Raw genomic sequence first — 14383 nt, 5'->3', positions numbered from 1 at the left:
TACAGAGGGGTTCTCTGATCATCCTGAGTTAGCTTGTTTCTAACAGTGGAAGCCTCTGTTGGTGTAGTGGTCTCTGTCTAGGGACTGTTGGTGGCTTTTAGGGGTTGCGGTTTAGCTTCTGTTTGATCTCGTCATTGCTTCCAGGAGTACAAGTTCTAAGCTCTTCTCTATGTTGAGCTGCTTAGGCAGCCCCTAGGGTTGCCCGTCTGCTAATCTCTGTACCTTCTTCTGGAGCCAAGGCATGAGAGGGAAGACGGTAATACCCTCTAAGGGCCATGGGAACTGGGACTAGGGTAAGAGTTGCTCCTGTGATGGAGTTTGGTGGTAGCAGGGCTGACCCCAAACCCTAGCAGTGCCAAGAACTTGCAATGTGGAGTCATGAAATGCCTTGTACCCTTTACTTTGGACTTAAGATGCTGCTGTGGGATGATGGGAAAAACCACCTTCCATATTCTGGTACAGTTGAATGAATGAACCGAAACAACCCAGGTCTCTCTCCTTCTATTTCCCTTCCTTTCCCAGGGGCAAACCAGTAGATACAGCTTATACAGGTAGGAAGGAAGGGTAGAAATGAAGGTGAGAGGTTCCAGAGCGTTACAGTAATCTGCTAATGAGAAGTGTGACACTGTGAAGAAAGCACAAACTTTAGGTCAAAAATACTCACAGCCCTGTCGTTGGGCAAGTCACTGGACTTCCTTGGCCCCGTTTCCTTACCTGATAAGTGGGGAAAGTAATGCCAGTCTTCTGTTGTTGTTAAATTACATATATAAACATTAAATGCTCATGTACTTAATAATGTCAGGCCCACAGTGAATGCTCAGTAAGAGGTGGACATTCAATGAACTATAGCAGTACCATTTTCACCTTGTTTTTATGACTTTGAAGATTTATCCTCAAAATCTAAGTGTCCTTTGGGAAAAAACATAGAAGAAAGATTCAATTTTTTTTCCTCTCAAAAGAGTAATAAGTCTATAATAGTTGGAGAGAGATAAATTGGACAGTGGTATGTTATTAAATGGGAATTACTACACAGTCACTAAAGCTAAAATGTTACCAGTGTTAAGCTGAGAACTACTATTTTAGTTGATGGTCACAACAAACTTTTAAATGAATCTGTAATATTTGGCAATTAGATAAAGTGGATTTCATGTTTTTTGAGATCTTAGGCATGATGCTTAAATTAAAAAGATTGAAACATAACTTAGCTTCTTTTTTTAAACTAATTATTGTAGTATAGTCAGTTTACAGTGTTGTGTCAATTTCTGGTGTACAGCGTAGTGTTTCAGTCATACGTATACATACATATATTCATTTTCATGTTCTTTTTCAATCAAATTGACTTCTGAAAGTCCATACTATCCTCATTTTTCAGAGCCTATGAACAATAATATGCCATTTGAATTAGTATTAATTCTGACACTATAAAAACATTTTAGAGGCTATTTCAGATGAAGACTTTCTGGTTTGCTAAGAAAACCTCCTTCAACAACTGAAGTTCAATCCTAATACTGTCTCATTGTCAACACGACTTACTGTTGATTCCAATATTTTGACTTTCAATACAGTTAAAAACCTTGGACAGGGATGTAATATTTTTCATTTGCAGGGTAATAAAAGATTACAAATACTATATTGTTAATCTTTACACTCATGAGAGAATTATTGTGAAATCCAAAACTTAATTTCAGTCCTAGACAGGACAGCTTGATGTTACAAGTGAGTTGCACTGAATCAAAAAGAGCATACGCAGTTTTGAAGATAAATTTTTCCTTTAGCCCTGAAGTCTTACTTTACCATGGCTGCAACAGTTAACAAACAAATAAACAAAAAAACAGTAAAAAAAAATGCTATTCATTGAGTAAAACTACATAGTAGTTACTATGTCAGGCACTTTAAATATACTTAGCCATTTAACCTTCAAAATAGATACTATAAGTAACTTTTCTGTCCCCATTTTATAGATAAGGAAACTAAGGCTTTACAAGTTTAAGTGACTTGCCCAAAGTCACACAGCTTGTGAGCATCAAAGCTAGAATTCATGCCCATGAAGTCTGTTTGCAGTGCCAATCAATGAAAAATGTAGGCATGACCTACCCTTGCAACTAGCTAAATATCTGTAAATTGGGTAGATCATGAAGAATAGTGCTAGAAGAAAGATCTGGTCTGAGCCCTTATTTTACAATGGCAGAGCAACATGCCCAAGGCCAGACAACGAGTTCTTGGTAAAACTCTGATTGGAACCCATAAAACTTGCTTGATTTGGTGTCCTTTCCCATTCTGTCTCCTTAGACAAAACAAGTCAGCAGCATAATAGATCCATTGCAGGCTGTGGTCCTTTTTCCTTAAGTCAAGTGATCTGAGGCTCTGTGAGTTCTCTGGCGATTACTTTCCTCATATTACTTTAGGAATGTCTTATGTAATGTATCCTCTTGAAAGTTGTCTGTAAGTCACGGAATGAAGTTGGATGGAGTCTTAAAATTCCATTAGGCCCACTCATTCATTCCTGGGTAAGGAAATCTTATCCAAGTGAGATGACTAGGTTCCTCTAAGGTCACGCACCACCAGTGGTACCAAAGCCTTGCTCATTCTACCACACTGCTTTAAGCGTTCGTGATGCGAAAGAGAGAGAAGAAAAAAATGAAGAGAAAGAAAGTTTAGCGTCCTCGGGAGTTTTGCCTCTAAAAGGTCTTATTAGGAATTATTTTGTATAGTGGAGAATACTTCTATAAAGAGAATAATTCTCCCCATTTATTCATTTTCTGTTTTTCCTATTTTAAATTTGTTAAATTCATTGTAAACCCCAACTTTTGTCCATGCAAGTGTGGATCATGAGAGTAAATTATTCATAAAAATTTAAAGTCAAATCTAAATTGTCCCACATCTCTCTTCTAGACCTTGGGTAGGTGAACCTGTGGGGATCCGCATGGAGTCACGTCTTGAGCAGAAATTTAGCTCCAAGTTTTGCCAAATGGTTTCTGTGTTGATGAGCATTACATATTAACAAGGTGTAAAACACCTTAAACCAACAAGCCCACCCCTTCAGAGCCCAGCTTTGTTTCTTCTTCCCTGTTGGCAGGAAAACTGGAATGAAACTGTATCTTGTGTGTGAAGCTAGCCAGACGTTGTGAGCATGTGGTGATATGAGCTTATCTCTCAGACCACTGGAATAAGCAAGATTGGAATAAGCAAGAAAGGGAAGCCGATCACAACTGTTTCAGCGATTTTTGAATTCACTGAGAACATGGTTGTATGAGACCTTAGAACTTCTGCCATCTTACCTTGCTACAGCAAGTGGCAGCTATATCTGATCATGCCAATGGCCCGAGCACAGGAAGGCCCAGCTATAGGAAAAAATGCAGAAAAACTCTGAGTTGATGGATTTCACAGATGAGCTAGAAAGTGATTATTCACATTGCCAAACAGCTTTTCACTTTGTACAAGAGTATGTTAATTACTTTCCTAATAAGTTTTCTCCGGGCTGCTAACATATAATTTTTAGAAAATTAAAACCATGACTCACATGCAAATATAAATGCATGTTGAAGATTTAATTCACTCATTTATTAATGAGGGAATTGGGAAGATGTTAAGACTAGTTCAAAGAGCATGTGAGGCTTAGATACTTATAGGCAATTTAATAAAGGAATGTTAGGATAAGATTGTTGGACTAGATTTAAAAACTGGTGAATACCCTACAGGGCAATAACCATAACCTTTGGGATCATCTGTTCCACAAAACAGACATTATTTGCATCTCTACTAGGCAGAAATCTTTGGTTCATGGTAACATCACTTAAGTCTAGGACCTTTAATCAGTAAATAGTAAATAAGACAATGACATCCCCTAGAAATCCTTGGGTAGGCCTCCAACCATTATGATCCTGACCAGACTTACTATGTACATTTTTTTCCTTATTCCAATTTTGGATACTTTTCCTTAACAAGACTTTAATTTTTAAAACCTTAATTGTATATTTTTAGTAATATAGACATTACATGAATATGTATATAACTATATGGAAAAGGAATTCTGGTATCATTAGATAAAATGAGAGTTGTGTATAGAAGAACAGAGAGCACTTAGAGGAACCCTCTGAGATGGTGTGACATGGACTCCAGGCCCCCTTGGATTTACCACTACTATTTATCAAATACTTACTGTGTGCCAGGTATTACATTGGGTACTTTATTTGCACTATGTCTAATACTCAGATAATGACCCTAAAAATAACTTATGATAAGAAAATTGATAAGGGAATTAGATAACTTACCTGAGGTCACACAGCTACTGAATATGAATCATGGTCTATCCCCTCAATTATTGGGCTCCAAAGCTTGTGCTTTATGGAGGTTACTATACCCTGCCACTTCTCACCATATCATTATAGGGGTAAGGATCTTAAAATTTTGCACATTTAATTTTAAGCACAAAGATGGACTCTCAGTCCTTGCCTCACTATGAAACCTGGAGCTGATATTTAATGGAGGCTTGCTGTTTGCTAGCCAGGGTGCAAGTACCTTGCCCTGCTCGTCTGATCTAATCATCCCAACAACTCCATGAGGGTGTGATTAAAAAGCACTCTTACTTTACAGTTTAACACAATACATGATATTGAATTAAATCGCTATTTGCTCTAATTTTAAAATCCCCAAGTGGCTTGAGGCATGGTGTAGCTATAAAACCGAGTCTGTTTCCCTCTCAGAGTGTATAATCCAGGAGATACTGTGTAAATTTAAGAAAGTCTTGACATTTATAAAACTATGCAAATATTGAATAGAAACAGATTAAACAGATATAAATCAGGTATCATTAGTAGCTTTCCTAAAGCACTGTGAACATTTCACAGAGAAAAATTTATCAATTGTACCTTCTGTCTTTTGGGAAATCATGAGCTTGCTTTATTATGATGGTACATAGACTAGGTTAATAATTTGGACTTTCTGACTCCTGGTCCTCAGTTCAGAAAGTAGATTTATATACCCTGATATTCTTTCTTTTCTTTATTTTTCTTTATTTAAAAAAATCTCTAGGCAGGAGATTTCTTGACAGGGAGAAATGCACATTTGTCATATCTGTATTTAATTTTCTATTTTTACTCTAGAGCTAGTAATTCCAAATGGCATTCACAGGATTAACTTATTATGATCCTCTTCTTATATCTTGTCAAAAGAGAATGTTGGAACCTATGGGTAGAGATATGCAGATGCCTGTGGTATTCTGGGAAGCTGAACACATCTGATTTTAAATTGATGGGGTATAGATGAATGCATGTGTTAGTGTGTCTGTGCTTTCTAATCCATCAACCTCAGCAGACAGATATACTGGTATGAGAATTTTACTGGGTGGGTATGTGGAGAATTCCAGAGTCAGGAGGGATCTTTAGAAATCAACATGCCCAAAGTCTCTTTCAGTGAAGACATCTGTTTCACAACATCCCTTCTGTATAATTGTCTAATCACAGGGAATTGTCTGTACCTCCTTGGGCTCTTCATGATTCATTGTGTATCCATTTCCTGGGGCTGCCATAACAAATTACCACAAACTGGGTGGTTGAAAACAGCAGAAATGTATTCTCTCACAGTTGTGGAGGCTACAAGTCTGAAGTCAAGGTGCTGGCTAAGCCGTGCCCCCTGCAAAACCTCGGGGGGAGGATCCTTTCTTGTTTCTTCCAGCTTCTGGTAGCCCCGGATGTTTCCTAGATTGTGACAGCATAACTCCAATCTCTGCCTGTGTATCTGTCTCTTCACACAGCTGTCTTCTCCTCAATATGAGGATACTACTCATATTGGATTAAGGGCCTACCCTAATGACCTCATCTTAATTTTGTTATGTCTGCAAAGACCCTATTCCCAAGTAGGTTTACATCTTAGGTGCCAGGAGTTGGGACTTCAACGTATCTCTGTGGGGAGAGGGTGAGTCTTAATTCAGTCCATAGCACAGTATAGCCAGCAGAGGTAGACGAGTTGCCTGGGCTGACTGGGTATTTCCCATTACTTGTGCTTCTTGGCTAAGAATCCTCCACAGCTACTCACCCTTGAACCTGGCTCATCCTTCTTTCCTTGTGACCCTCTACCTACCTGACCTGGAGTTTCAGGGAGATGTCAGACCCTCACAGATCACACTTACCCCTGAACCGGTCTTAACTCAGTCATTCCAGGAAGCTTGGTCTATTTTTGTGTGGTTTAAATCGTTAAAAGTTCTTTTTCATATTTGGTACAAAACTTCCATCTTTGGTCCTAATTTTTTTTTCTGTAGTAACACAAAATGAAACACCTGTTTGTATTGCATCATATTTTACAATGCGAATGATGCAACCTGGAAGGGGACCCTCACCTGACAGCGCTGGCACCCTCATCTCAGACTTCCAGCCTCCAGAACTGCGAACAGTACATTTCTGTTGTCTATTAAGATAATGCCATATTTTTATATCACTATAAATTTATAATTTACAAAGTGTTTTTATGTTATCACATAAATCTCAATAAGAATTTCTTATAGATTAACAAAATGAGTTGTCCATGGCCACACAACCTTTAAGCTGCAAAACTTGGATTCCCCCAAAAGTCCAGAGCTAGTTCTTTATGTTGTGTCTTAATAATTGTAGTCCTCTTCCTTAACATGCTCTTTTAAATATTTGACCAAACATTTACATATCCTACTTTCTAGTAATCTTATTCTTACTTATATTCCCAAGATCAACTTTTGTAAAAGTACTCCAGGAGACATACATGAGAAGGTTCTTGGCAGCACTGTTCACAATAGCAAAAGCCTGGAGCAGCCTAACAACCCCATTGACAGGAGAGTGAATGTTCAACTTTGTGTATTCAGTCAATAGAATATTATTTAGCAGTAGAAATGACTGAAAAAAAACAATAAAGAAGGATATTTCAAATATAATATTAAGTGGAAAAGTAAGTTCTGAATGAATACATCAAGTATGATACCCTTTTTATAGAGTAAAAATCAATTAAAATTAAACATATACTTTTAAGCCTACATGGAGATGAACTCTAATTACATAAAATGAAAAGAAGAGATAGATAAACCCAGGATACAAGATGGTGGTTACTTTAAGTTGTGTGTGACGGGGAATGCAATGGTGATGACCACATACTGGTATCCAGTGACTGTTGCTATGTAACACACAACTTAGTGTCGTAAAACAACCATTAATAATATTCACAGATTCTATAGATCACAGATTTGGACAAGAAATAGTGGGGAGATCTTGTGTTTGCTCCATGATGTCTGAGCCCCAACTGAGAAGACTTGAAGGATGGGACTGACTCGGTGGCAGTTGGGAATTGGGATCACCTGGTGATGTCCAGTTGTCGATGCTGCCTAGTGGCTGGGACACCTACATGTAGTCGCTCCACATGCATTCTCAGGGTGGACTAATTAGAGCTTCCTTGCTGCATGACGGCTGCTGGATCCCCAGAGCAGGCATCCTGAAGGAGAAAAACAGAAGTCCACAACGTCTTTATGGTTTCGGTGAGTTGCCCAGGGTCACATTTGCCAGGACTTTATTGGTCCAGGTCCAGTTTTGAGAAAAAGGTACATAGACTTCACCACTCCATTGGTAGAGTGTCAGTATTGCACTGTGAGAACGGGAACTGTCCTGTGGCCATCTGCCAGAGATATCCTTGTGGCGTTGGTCAGAGGTGGAAGAAAGTTGTTGCCAAGGTTCTTATTTCATTTTGCGGTGGGGATTCGTGGGATCTTGCTACATTATTAAAAGTAGGCAAGCAAACAGTGAAACATAGGAACAAATAATTAAGAACATTCGTGGATTAGTGGTGAGAATGTGTCTTAAATCGAGTATTATGATTATTATACTTTGATGTTTGAGGCCCAGTAAAACAAATAAAAACAAACCTAAAGGTTCCTATTTATCTCTCTCAACGTGGATGCTCCAAATTTCTTAAACGTTCATCAGCCGATGTGGCTTTACAGCTTCTTACCATCTTGGTCGTTCTCTTCTCAGTGTTCTCCAGGTAGTCAGCATTCCTCTTAAAATGTCACTCCAGAGGGCAAACGCGGTTTCTGTCTAATGCAGAACACAGTGGACTCTTTGCTCTTATGATCTGAATAGAATAGTTCTATTAACATTAAAGTTTACATTAACTTTTTTGCAGTCATCTTACCTCATTGGCTCATACTGAGCTGTGGTCATTCGAAACCTTTGCATCCATGCCATTTTTACCATACCATATTTTTCATACCATTGAGTCCATAGTCTCTCGTCTTACATTTTAAAATTGTTTTCATGAATCTAAAAAGTCATTTACATTTCTCTTTGTTCAAATTTCAAATAGATGGATTTCAGTCCATTTTTCAGCTCTTTGAGATAGACTCTCCAGTCTCTAATATATTAACTTTCCTCACCAATTTTGTCACATTCACAGATTTGATTAGTATGCTAATTGTGTTTTGATCCAAGTTGATCAGGACACGGCAAAGAATAAAATCCTGGTAGGTTAGCCTGGCATGATTTGTTTTTAGTGAATCCAGGCTCTCTTTCTAAGGGGTCACAATTCTCTACAAATTTCTCATTTCAAGAGGAGTAGATGATATATTTGCTAGCCTGTGGTTTTTCAGAATCTATTTGAATTTCATTACAAATGCTGTACTAGGTGCTGGCAATAAAAAGTAAGTAAACTCTAGTCTTTAATTTCAAATTAGTTAGTACTTACTCTGGCAAGTAAATCGGAGGAAGTAGAATTTCAGGATGTCTTGAAATATTTGATGAATTTTGTTTGAATATTGACTGAATTTTGTTAGATTTGACATAATGCAGAAATATAGTTGAACACAGGGCTAATTATTAACTTGTCCTGAACCATATAGTAAACGTGGACATTTTTACTACTGTTGGAATAAACCCTAGAATATGAGGACTAGCATGCATCTCACACTAAAAGTCGTTTTCTCTTTAAAAAATTAACCTTCTTAAGTTTCCCACTTAAAATTTTATTTTGATATTCTGTATATGCACGTAATACTAGGCTCAAAAAACTTCTGGAAACAGTGCCTCTGGCATTGGAGAAACAAAGTTTACAAGTTTAATGTAGAACCAACTTTTTTTCCTTCAAAGCAGTTAACTTTTTACTGCCTGGTTGTACTCCATTGTTGTGCTAATACATCTATAGGGATAAGAAATTGAGATTTTACTAGACGTAAGCCAAGTGTAACTTTCCCCCAAAACTGTGTGCTAGAATTGTCACTTCATCACTAACATTAACTTCATTTTACCATTCAGTTATTCTATTCAACCAGAATCTTGCCCATTATGCTGTGGGCATGTGTGTGCATTTTGCTGCTGTTTCCTTGGTTGTCCATTTATTTCCCCACACCTCACAGTTTCTTTCTTCTTTCAGGGAGGAAAAGGGAAAAAAATAACAAAGATTTTCTCAGCTCCTTTTCTTTAGTGTTGTTGTCTCTCTTCTCAAAGACCCTATTTTTGGCCAAATTGAAGGTGGTGAGATGCATTGGATTTGGGGTGGCTTTAGTGACACAGTGGTTTCTCTTTGGGCTACTTAAAAGCCATCAGTCATGGAGAGGTTCTTAAGAGAAAGGAAACAGTAGTAACATAAAGAAGGTGGAGATGGTGAGGCTGTGGAAACTTGTTACTCACTCAAGGATTTGTCTTCAACTATGATGTTGGTCAATCCTGGGCTGACTCCTCTGCCCCCAGAGAAAGTCAACTCTTCTTTTTTTTTCCAGTGTTCTTTGTTGGGGAGGTAATTAGTTTTATGTATTTATTTTTAGAGGAGGTACTGGGGAATTGAACCCAGGACCTTGTGCATGCTAAATATGTGCTCTACCTCTTGAGCTATACCCTCCCCACTGAGTCTACTCTCAATGTTACTTTCCTTCTCTGTTTTTGTGGTAGAGGAGGGTGGGGGAAGCAGGCAGCAGAGGCAGGGCGAGGGAGGAACGCTGAAGAAAGAGAAGGAAAGGATAACGGTAGGGGTGAGATGCCTTGCGTATCGGCAGGAACTTAAATGCGATTTCTTATTAAATTCTGAGCTTGAAGGCAATTTGGGGAAATACATTGGTGAGTTTGGCCAACAGCATATCATATTCCGGTGTTGGGCGTAGTAAGACAAACTCAGAACTTCCATGGCCTTTTCTATACTTTGATAGAGAAGGAAGATGGACAGTGGCTTGGAACTGACTGCTTCACTTGGCTAATGGGAAGGTGAGCAGAGGAAAACAGTGAATAGTGGCAAATTATAATCCGTTGATTTAGAAATGATTATTTATAAAAGTTGGTTATGTACTTTCTTTTTGGACACAGCATGAGCTTATAAACTAGAAAGATCACCTTTGCTTTCCAGAAAGCCTCTTGTAAAAGTTGTGACATACTCTTACTGTTAATAGGTTAACTAAGGTAAAATTATGGTAGTAAAATTTCTATTTTATAACCTGCTTTTTTCAAGTGACTCATCACCTATTTTGCCTGTTGACAAATACACTATTTTTACTCAAGTTTCCTTTCCCATGTTTTATCCCTACTTTATTTTGTCTCTAACTTACCCCTAGATCTCTCCTATTGTTGTCTGAAGTTTTTAAGACAAGAAATATTATTTCCACTGTAAATTAATGTAAAGGGGTACCTGTCTACAGCCAATTTTCTTTACCCCTTTTCTGAATAATATATCCAGCTGAGAATCCCTTGAAAGTATCATCAAAATATACAAACCCAAATTTGCATACAATTTCAGGGGGAAAAATTCCCTTAAAGGTTCTGGAACCTCAGCTGAATATACTTTATTTGGGATGTAGGGAAGCAAGGGTAAGAATGAATTATATTGGTAAGATATAGGCACAGAAATAAGTCTGAAATAGGAACAGTGACAGGAAGGTGTTACACATCTTTACACAGTTTCTTGATGGTGTGGGAGCTTCGTTAATTAAAATATGAGAACAGCTGGCCACCAGCTAGCATTGGCGACACAAGAATGTCAATAAACGCATCACAGAAGAAAACTGAAGGCACAGCTGTTTCAGATGGAGACACTGAGTCTGTAGCCCTACAGACAGGAGCTTCAACTTTTCCATTCTGCTCACACTTGGTGTAGCATCTTTAATTTTGAAAATAAATGGAGAACTTCCCCATAATTGTTAAAAAGTACCACCAAGGGCACTGAGCCTTTGCAAGATGCTGGAAAAGCAGTTAATTGCAAACAGCTTACCACATGCCTCACTGTGAGTCACTGAGGGGGAAAATGAGCTCCAGGACTCATGACTTGGGTGTCTCCTTTAACTAGTAGACCACAATCCCACTGGCAGCAGGAGAAGGCTTGGTTCCAGGATGCAGTGCCCAAAGTCAAGGGCAGGGAGCGCTGGCGACCTGGTAATGGCAGCTCCTCTGGAGAACACGGGATGCAGTGCATCCCAGGTGGGGCAGGAATGATCCCTGGGCAAGTCAGAACACATGGTTTCTGGTTTTATTCCCCATATTTGGCAGCCCCCCTTTTTCCTCTCAGTTTCCTTAGCTTTAAAATGGAGGCTAATGTGAAACCAAAAGGAAAGAGTACAGATTAAAGTGTTTTGAAATCTGCAAATCATTAATCTAATGGAAGGTGTTATAATTTTCTCCACTTTTACTTAATTGGGAAATGATGGTAAGTAAAATAAATTTCCTTAGAGTCTCTTCCAGTGTAAGTAAACTTTTGGAGTCAGTAGAAGCCTAAAGCAGGCAAAACATGGGAGCTTATATATACATCTTATTCCTGGGCGGCGAAAGAAAGGTTTGCAAATTAAACAAATAGAGTAACTACAACACATTTTCTCTCTTCTCTTCTCAAAATGGATCTGAGCTAAATTTGTTCTGTGATACTGATTTAAAAGAAAGAAAGAAGCGATAATGGAAGAGAATGAAATTTTTGAGTGCTCATTCATGTGCCCGGTCCTTGACATATTTTATCTCATCTAATCCCTACAGCAACACGAGAAGAAAGTATTATGTTTCTTATTTTACAGATGAGAAAGCTGCAGCTCGGAGGCGTTAGGTGGATTTCCTACCACACAGCTGGGTATCCAGGCCGGGATTTAAATCCATGCCTGTCCTACTCCGAAGCATGTGTTCTTCCTACCCAAAGCATATTATTGAGAAATAGGCTTAATTTGATTAAACATAATCAGTGGAATAGGACAATTCATTTATCTAGTCAACAAGCCTTCCTTAAATATGTATTAATCATGGGACACCGTGTTAAGGACTAGAAATACTAAGATAAAATAAGAGAGGGCTTGCTCCCAACTGAAGCTTCCTGTAATCCATCTACATTTACCGAAAAAAAAAAAAAAAAAAGAGAGAGAGAAATTCATGAAAGAATGTTGGAGTCAACTGCCAAGTCTGATTCAAATCTTTTTAGCTAACAAGGAGTTTTACTTCATAATATTGCTCAGACTATTAACATAGGGTCATCTAAAATGGATACAAATATCTTGAAATAGTCACGTCCCCAAATCTAATGCTACACCTGAAGTTTTAACTGGAGTGAATTCACATACCTCAATGGTGAAAAGAAAGGCGTAATTGTCTGTTACATGATCTGACAAAGACTACTCAAATTTCAGAGCCATCTAGTTAGCAGGAGACTGGAGAGTCTCGGATAATTAGACTCAGGCTTAGTAAGATGAGATTAAGATATCCCTGAGCTGCTGTGCTGTGAGACAATGTCTTCACATGATGTGGACAGAACTATGTTTTTTAAAGTATTTATTTTGCTTGATGTTGACTATGCTTGTCATCATTGACTAGACATTTTGGGCTTTGTTTCAGAAGGAATTCCAACTATTGCTTATAAGAAGCAAACTCAAATCTCTTAATGTCAAAATCTATCCCCAAAGACTGAGAAATACAGTAAAACAGCAAAACAAACACAATGCTTCTTTTCTTGAGGAATCTGCCAGCAGAGGGCAATATTAGTTTTCACACTTGCCAAATACCTCTCCTGATACTAATTCATTAAGTATGAAATAACTATTAGTAGAAATCTTAGGCAAATAAAACTATTAACATATTAGAAGCAAAGATGAGGCAAATGATAATTAAAATCCCAGCCTTCCTGATAAGAATTAAGTTTATTTCTTTATCTTGCCATGAAAAATCCAGATTTTGGCTGATTATAATGTGACTGGAGGGTTGCCGTTTCTTGGTGGTGCTTCCCTAGTGTCTAGCTAATGAGGGTTCTCAGTGACTGCACACCGAGTGACTTGTAAGTAAATAAATGCTGATCAAATATATCATGTGTGGATTGGGGTGGAGGCTGAGGATAGGATGAAACCTTTCCACACTTGCCTCTCATTTAGAATGTAATCATTTTTGTGAATGGTTTCCCTGAATTCTGGCCATTCTGCAAATTTTAGGGTAACCTGAAATCCATGAGCTTAACCTTCATAGCCTTGCATTAGGAGACGCCAAACACAATTGCTGAATTTTCCGTAGGAGAGTTCCGAAGTTTACTTCATATTGGTAAAGATACTTGGTTAGACTGGATTTGTGAAGCGTAAGATTTAGAAAACTAAAATATTGTTGATCAGTTGCTGGTTGAATTAAATGAGCCACTTGACAAGAACTAAAGTCAGAAAGAGTGAAAATGTGACTTTTTTAGGCTGAACATAATTGAGAGATGCTATACAAATTGTGAGTCAAATGAGTTTGCTGGATGTGTTTGTATATTATTTGGTTAATTTTGGTGTGCAGTTATTTTGTTATTATATAGTTCTTTCTATAGGATGATAGCAGAAGTGTTGGTAGTTTGAATTAGTTGGCATAACACCAGTTTTTTTTTTTTTGAACATCTCTTAAATATGGTTCTAATTTTATACTCAGTTTTGGCTTATAGCTAAATATTTAGCATTCAAGAATGCTCTTTTGGGATGACTGAATGAGTTTTCATGCTTCCAATAATTCACTGTACATTTGTGTTTAGAAAGTCAACCTTAAACCATAAACTACAAGCCCAGTGGGAAGAAACCTTTTTTGTGTGTGATCTTAATATTCAGTTCCTTGGCCAGCCTGTAAGTCACCACAAAAGAAATCTGTGGAGATATTTTAAATGTAGTACAGAAAATCCTTTCTCAAGAGATTTGGGATTAGCTGCAGTGTGAGTGGAAGGATTTTGCTGAAATTTGTCCATCAGATCTCAGCGAAGTTCTCCCACCAGAGTCAGTTGTGGGGGAACTTGCTTTGCTTCTACTGAGGTTCTTTCCCAGGTCAATACAGGTCAAGTTCCTTAGAAAATAACACACCTGATCTGTCATCGATAAGATGTTTTGTTGAAGCAGTTTTTCCAGGGATGGGTTTAGGTTTACCCTGATCTAGGCACACTTTTGTCCCACACTGACTAATGACTGCAGGGCAGCAAC

Source organism: Camelus dromedarius, chromosome 21 (genome assembly GCF_036321535.1).
Source record: "Camelus dromedarius isolate mCamDro1 chromosome 21, mCamDro1.pat, whole genome shotgun sequence".
In the NCBI taxonomy this organism is placed as follows: domain Eukaryota; kingdom Metazoa; phylum Chordata; class Mammalia; order Artiodactyla; family Camelidae; genus Camelus; species Camelus dromedarius.
The sequence above is the reverse complement of the archived record's forward strand: the minus strand, read 5'-3'. Positions refer to the sequence as shown.